The following is a 7,500-nucleotide window of genomic DNA, read 5'->3' as shown; positions in this document are numbered from 1 at the left end:
GAGGCGGCGGGCCGGGGGATCCGGTACCCCAAGGCACACCTCTCGGATCGCTAGAGAAGGCTTTCTCACCGAGGGTGGGTCACGCTCCCCACCCGCCAGTCGCCCCTCGTCGGGCCCGCAGAGGCACTCAGGGACGCCTGGGGAAGGGAGGGGGCCTGCGGCGCGAGAAGAAACCTGCGGCAACCTTGAGCGTTTGCGGTCAGGGCAGGGGCCCGGCCGGCGCGCGTGCGCACAGCCCCCAAGGCCCCCCGCCGTCCACCCACCTCCTTTCTGTGAGGCAAGGCGCCTCCAGTTAACCCACACACGACCGATCGGAGGCAGAACGGCAGCCCCTCGGCGGCCGGCCGGCGCACGCGTGGCCGGCCCGAGCCCACCGCAACCGCTCACACGGCCCGCGCTCACCCGCCAGAGGGGAGCACGGGACGTGCGCTCGCCAGACCAGGCGGCGCCCTTCCCCGCGTGGGAGGGGCGCGTCTCACTCAACCGCCTCGACCCGCACAGCCAACGCGCTCCCTCAGGACCCACGCGCGGACACCACGGCGGCGACCGGAGGAGGGGGCGCTGGGGGCGGGAGCGACACACCACCGCTCGGCCTCGGGCACCTGAGAGACAGCCCGGGGCGCTCCAGGAGCACCGCAAAGGCCCAGGCGGAGCCAGCGCTCGTGCAATACCCGAGAGGGCAGCACGGCGGGCCAGCGGGACAGCACCCCCACCGCCGCGGAGGGGGGCGGCCCACGAGGCGACGACCACAAGAGGCGAAAGCGAGGGGTGCCTGCTGCGTCAGAGGACCCCCGCCGACCCACGCCGGACGCCACGAGGCAGGCGGCGGGGTCGGGACAGCGAGGTCGGGCCGGGTTCCGCACCCCAGTGCCTCCCAACGCACCGCCCACAGGCGGGGATGGGAGACGGGGGAAACCCCGCGGGCGGGACGAGAAGAACGGGTCTCATTCACCACGAATGCCCGCCCCTCGCCCGTCGCGGCTCGGTCCCGGCCCGGGAGAGCGTGACATCACCACATCGATCAGGGAAAGCATCCCCGGAGCAGGGTCGGCCGGCCAGCCACAGCCTCCCCAGAGGCCAGCGAGCAGATCAGCCTGGCCATCCCCAGCCCCAGGACAGGGGCGGCAGACAACCCGGCAGAGACGAGGAATGCCTGACACGCACGGCACGGAGCCAGCGGGAGTGGGGTTGTCACGGCCGCCCCAGGTGCCCGCAGCGGGGAGCGCACGGTGGCACGGTAAGCCCGCGCCACCTTCCCCGCCGCCCCCAGGTGGGTCAGAGACCCGGACCCAAGGCGGCACCGGGAGCTGGGACGCTCGGATGCATGAGAGACCGGGCACACGGGCCCCAGCAGGCGGCTCAAGCACGAGCAGGGCCGGCTAGCCGGGTCACCGGGAGGCCGAAGACCCGCGACGCATCCAAGAGACCCAACCTCTCCAGCGACAGGTCGCCAGAGGACAGCGTGTCAGCAATAACCCGGTGGCCCAAAATGCCGGCTCGGAGTGAAACATATACCTCCCCAGGAGACAGGAGGTCGAGTCACCGACCACGCCGCCGGCCCAGGGAACCCGCGACACGGGCATCTGTCCCCAAAATCGCCACCATCGCAGCCAGACACGGAGCACCCAGGGCCCTCTGGTCGACCCCAGGACACACGCCGGAGCAGCGCCGGGCCAGGGACGTCCTCCCGGCCACCCGTGCCACGCAGGGGCCGGCCCGAGTCTCCAGAGCGAGACTCGGAAGCGTTTTCGGCCGTCCCCTCGTACGACCGGGACACACGAGGGACCGAAGGCCGGCCAGGTGTGACCTCTCGGGCCGCACGCGCGCTCAGGGAGCGCTCTCCGACTCCCCACGGGGACTTGCAAACAACAGGTCACGGCAGAGGGACCGCTCCCCGGCACCCGGGGGACGAGGCAGGACGGTCCCCGGCTCCCCACGGGGACTTGGAGAAAAAATTCGGCCGCTGCCTCAGACGGCCAGGATGCGCGCGGGCCCGCGACCGGGCCGGGAAGGGTGTCCCCAGCCTCCCGCCCCAAGCCCGGTGGGTCCCCGCGGGTCGCGGGTCAGGCCTCGGGAGCCGCGGCGTGCTGGTCGACCAACCCCGGCAGCCCCACACCCGGCTCTGGCCCGAAAGCGCAGCGACAACCTCTCCCCACATAAGCCTGCACGCCTGAGCTCTGACTCACAAGTGACGCGCCAGAGCTCTGGCGCGACCGGGACAGCCCGGCTGACGACCGCGGTCTTTCCGGAGCTCTGCCTAGCTCACAGCGGGGACGGTCCCCTCCCTCGGCAGCTGCCACCGCAGCTCCGGAAGCCAAGGGAACGATATAAAAGCGGCCGCCAGATGGAGTCCGACAACCGTCGCGAACGTCACCAAGACAGATCCGGATGGCAGGCCGGCCCGCGGACCGCAAAACCGAAACCGTGAGTCGAGAGACGCTATCCCGAGGCCGAAAACGCAGCCCCTGTACCCCAACCCCACAGAAACGGTCCCCAAACCCTGTCTCTGCATGGACCGCGACACAGTCAGAAGACAACCCACGGCGTGTGGATGTTCGGAGAGGCATCTCGGTGGGAGAAACAACAAGCAAGGACTCGGTCGCGGGTCGTTGAGGACACAGGGAGACACAGAATGCGTAGGCTCTTCCTGAATCCAGACAGAGAAGGAGGGAGGGAGGGAGGGAGGGAGGGAGGGAGGGCGGGCGGGCGGGCGGGCAGGCAGGCAGGAAAACATAAAGAAGGAAACAGAGAAAGAAAGAAAGGAAGGAAAACCTAAAGGAGAGAAAGGAAGAAAAGAGAAGAGAAGAGAAGACAAATATCAATATAAGTACTTACATTTGTATATAGGTATAACATATAAAACTACATTAAAATAGAAAAAAATTTATATGCATACACATGAATAAACAGATAAAAATGAATAAATAAAAAATAAGGTAACATAACATAAGCAAATAGGCCAGGCGCGGTGGCTGACGCCTGTGATCCCAGCACTTTCAGAGGCTGGGGGAGAGAGAGAGAAAAAAAAATGAAAGAAAGAAAGAAAGAAAGAAAGAAAGAAAGAAAGAGAGAGAGAGAAAGAGAGAGAGAAAGAAAGAAAGACAGAAAGAAAGAAGAAAGAGAGAGAGAGAGGGAGAAAGACAGCGAGAAAGAAAGGCGAGAGAAGAAAGAAAAAAAAAAGAAAGAGGAAAGACAGGAAGAAAGACAAAGCAAGAAAGCAAGATAACAAGACAGCAAGAAAGCACGACAGAAAGAGAGAAAGAGACAGAAAGAAAAAGCAAGAAAGCAGCAGAGAGAGAGAGAGAGAGAGAGCGCGCGAGCGCGAGCGAGCGAGCGAGCAATCGAGAGAGAGAGAGAGAGAGAGAGAGAGAGAGAGAGAGAGGAGGAGGAGGCGGCGAGGCGAGGCGAGGCGAGGCGAGGCGAGGCGAGGCGAGGCGAATCTACCTGCTTTCACTACATGTGGGGAGAATCAGGAAAGCCCCCACTAACAACAAGGCCTGAAGTGGAGCTGCCATCTCTGAAATCCGAGCAGAAGAGTCCACACGGGTTAAAGACACGAAGAAAGTCAGGGAAACAACTGCTCAAAGAGAAGAACAATCTGGCCCAGCCAGGGTCTGTCTCCTGAAGTTGTGTGGGCAACGAGGGAGTGGGACGGAGGGAGGGAGTGGGACGGAGGGAGGGAGGGAGGGAGGGCCTCCGAGGCTCGTGTCAAACAATAAATGATAATAAAATAAAAGGAAGTTAAAAAAAAAAATTGCGCATCATTCGTAGCATCACTGACGCCTCGAAAGGCGAGAGGCATGTGTTTATGTCACTGTGGGACTGTTTTCTTTTTTCTTTTTTTTTCTTCTTCCCTCTTTTCCCGGAAACTCACTTTTTAATTATTTCATTTTCCTTTTCTTTTTTTTTTTTAATTTTTAATTTTACTTTCATTTTTACTTTTATTTTTAATTGTTTGAGAGGTTGTCTCCCTCTCTCGCCCAGGCTGGTGTACAGTGGCGCGATCTCGGCTCACTGCAACCTCCGCCTCCCAGGTTCAAGTGATTCTCCTGCCTCAGCTCGGCCTCCCGAGTAGCTGAGATTACAGACGCGCACGACCATGCCCGGCTAATTTTTGGTATTTTGACTAGAGACGGACGGGGTTTCACCATACTGGCCCTGCTGGTCTGACCACCTCGTGATCCAGCGATCCACCACCCTCGGCGTCCCAAAGTGCTGGGATGACAGGCTTGAGCCACCGCGCCGGGCCTAGTTATTCCTTTTATTTTATTTCAAATTTTTAATTGTACGTATGCATGTATGCATGTATGTATGTATGTATGCATGCATGCATGCATGTATCTATCCTTTTTTTTTTTTTTTTTTGAGACGGACAGAGAGAGACAGTGAGAAACAGAGAGAGAGAGAGAGAGAGAGAGAGAGAGAGAGAGACAGACAGACAGAGAGAGAGAGAGAGAAACAGACGGGGGGGAAGAGAGAGAGAGAGAGAGAGAGAGAGAGAGAGAGAGAGACCAACAGACAGAAGGACAGGCAGAGAAAGAGAGTAAGACAGAAGACAGACACAGGGACACAGGGAGAGAGACAAGCGGGGGGGGGGGAGAGAGAGAGAGAGAGAGAGAGAGAGCTCCCAGACATCACGAAGCCGTTTCAATGACATATTCTCTCTGGTCTTTGTCTGGGGATATTCAGTTTTTCACCGTAGGCCTCAAGGGCTCCCAGATGTCCCTTTGGAATCTCTACAAAGAGAGTGTCTCCAACCTGCCTAATCAAAAGAAAGGTGTAACTCTTTAGGATGAGTCCACACATCGCAAAGCAGTTTCTCAAATACATTCTTTCTATTTTTCATCTGGGAATATTCGGTGATTCACCATAGGCCTAAAGGGACTCCCAAAAATCCATTCAGAGAGACTGCCCAAAAAAAGTGTTTCTAACCTGATGAATCCAAAGAATGGTGTATCGCTAAGAGATCAATCTACGCATCACAAATCAATGTGACAGATAGCCTCTCTCTGGTTTTAATCTGTGGATAGTCTGTTTTCCAACGTAGGCCTCAATGGGTTTCCAAATGTCCCCTCACAGATTCTACGGAAAGCGTGTTTCCAACCTCCTGGTTCAAAAGAATTATCCGTTCGAGGTGAATCCACACGTCAAAAAGCAGTTTCACCAGCAGCAGTTTTTCTCCTTTTCCTCTGGGGATGTTCACTTTCACCAGGAGCCACAAAGGGCTCCCAAATGTCCCTTCGAAGATTCTGCAAAGAACTGCTTCCAATCGGCCGCGTGCAGCGGCTCACGCCTGTCATCCCAGCATTTTGGGAGGCAGAGGCGGGTGGATCACCTGAGGTCAGGAGTTCGAGACCAGCCTGGCCAAAACGGTGAAACCCCATCTCTACCAAGAACACAAAAAATTTGCCGGGCTTGGTAGCGGGTGCCTGTAATCCCAACTACTTGGGAGGCTGAGGCAGGAGAATCCCTTCAACTGGAAGGCAGAGGTTGCAGTGAGCCGAGATGGTGTCACTGCACTCCAGCCTGGGGGACAGAGTGAGAGTCTGTCTTAAAAAAAATAAAAATATTAAGAAAAAAATACTACTACAACAACAACAACAACAACAACAACAACAACAACAACAACAGCAACAACAACAAAATGCTTCCAATCTGCTGAATCAACAGAAAGGTTTAACTCAGTAAGAGGAATCTACACATCGCTAAAAAGCAGTTTTACAGATAGCTTCTTGTTAGTTTTTATCTACAGTTTCCTGGTTTTCACCCTAGGCCTCGAATAGCTCCCAAATGTCCTTTTGCAGATTCTACAAAAGGGCCGCTTCCAACCTGGTATATCAAAAGAAAGGTTTCACTCTGTGAGATGAATCCACACACGACAAAGCAGTTTCAGAGACAGCTTCTTTCTAGTTTTTATTTGGGGATATTCGGTTTTTCACACTAGGCCTCAGTGGGCTCCCAAAGGTATACTCGCGGATTCTACAGAAAGAGTGCTTCAAACCTCCTCAATCAAAAATTAGTTGTAATTCGGTGCCATGAATCCACACATCACAAAGCAGTATCATAGAGAGCTTCTTTCTATTTCTCTGGTGGGGATACTCGGTTTTTCACAACAGGCCCCAATGGGCTCCCAAATGTCCATTCTGCTTCCAAACTGCTGAATCCAAAGGCAGTTTTAACTCGGTATGATGAATCCACACGTCACAAAGCTGTTTCATGAAGACCTTCTCTCTCGTTTTTATCTGAAAACATAAGATTTTTTCACCATACGACACAAGGGTCTCCGAAATGTACACAGAGAGATTCAACCAAAAAACCCTTCCAACCTGCTGAGTAAAAAGAAAGGTTTAACTCTGCGAGACGAATACACACACGACAAAAGCAGTTTCACAGAGAAAGGTGTTTTTTTTGTTTGTTTGTTTGCTTGCTTGCTTGCTTGCTTGCTTGCTTGCTTGCTTTTTGGTTTGTTTTCTTGGTTTTTTTTTTTTTTTTTTTGGAGACGCACTTCCGCTCTTGTTGCTCAGACTGGAGCGCAATGGCGCCATCTCGCCTCACTGCGACCTCCGCCTCCCAGGTTCAAGCAATTCTCCTGCCTCCGTTTCCCTTCCCGAGTAGCTGGGATTACAGGCATGTGCCACCACGCCCGGCTAATTTTGTATTTTCAGTAGAGACGGGGTTTCTCCATGTGGGTCAGTCTTGTCTCGAACTGCCGACCTCAGGTGATCTGCCAGCCTCGGCCTCCCAAAGTGCTGGGATGACAGGCGTGAGCCACCGCGCCCGTACAATTGTATTGTATCGTATTGTATTGTATTTACATTGATTGATTGATTGATTCATTGATTGATGCTGCCTGATCAAAGGTCACTCAGGCCCAGTCGTCAAAGTGGCGATTTCCTAGGCAACAAGGAAGGGGGGAGCTTGGAGGTGGGGGCGGGGGCGGTGGAGAAGACACAGTTGCCCCAGGCTGTGCGCAGGCGGCCTGAGCTTCCTTCCTCTGTTGAGGCCTCCATTTTCAGAGTAACAGTGGCCGCTAGGTGATGCCCGACGTCTGCCAATGAGACTGTCAGCCCGGAATGAATTGGGATCGCCTGGAGGGTGAGGCGGGAGGGGGAAGGATGGAGGCCCCCACAGCACAGTGGGTCACCGCGCCCTTCCAGGCGATCCCCACAACTAATCGACCAGGGCCCCTGGGGGCACACAGCCTAAGACCCCAGCCATCGGATCATCTGGAACTTCTGTCCGAAGACGAGAGACGAGAGACCGACTGGAAATTCTCTCGGTCAAGGTCCAAACCTAAAAGAATCACTGACACAGACACCAGGACTAACTAAGACAATTTGTAAAAGTTTCCGTGTTTTGGGTGAATCCGCGTATTTCTGGATCACAAAATTACTGATTTTGAACATTGCGGTTTTTCTACTCCTTACGTGTACGGTCCTGTGATAGACAGACCAGGGGACTCCTCAGCTCAGAGTCCATGAGGCCAGAAGCTGACATCCT

The sequence above is a fragment of the Macaca fascicularis genome, chromosome 10 (assembly GCF_037993035.2).
Source record: "Macaca fascicularis isolate 582-1 chromosome 10, T2T-MFA8v1.1".
In the NCBI taxonomy this organism is placed as follows: Eukaryota; Metazoa; Chordata; class Mammalia; order Primates; family Cercopithecidae; genus Macaca; species Macaca fascicularis.
Note: the sequence above shows the minus strand (reverse complement) of the source record.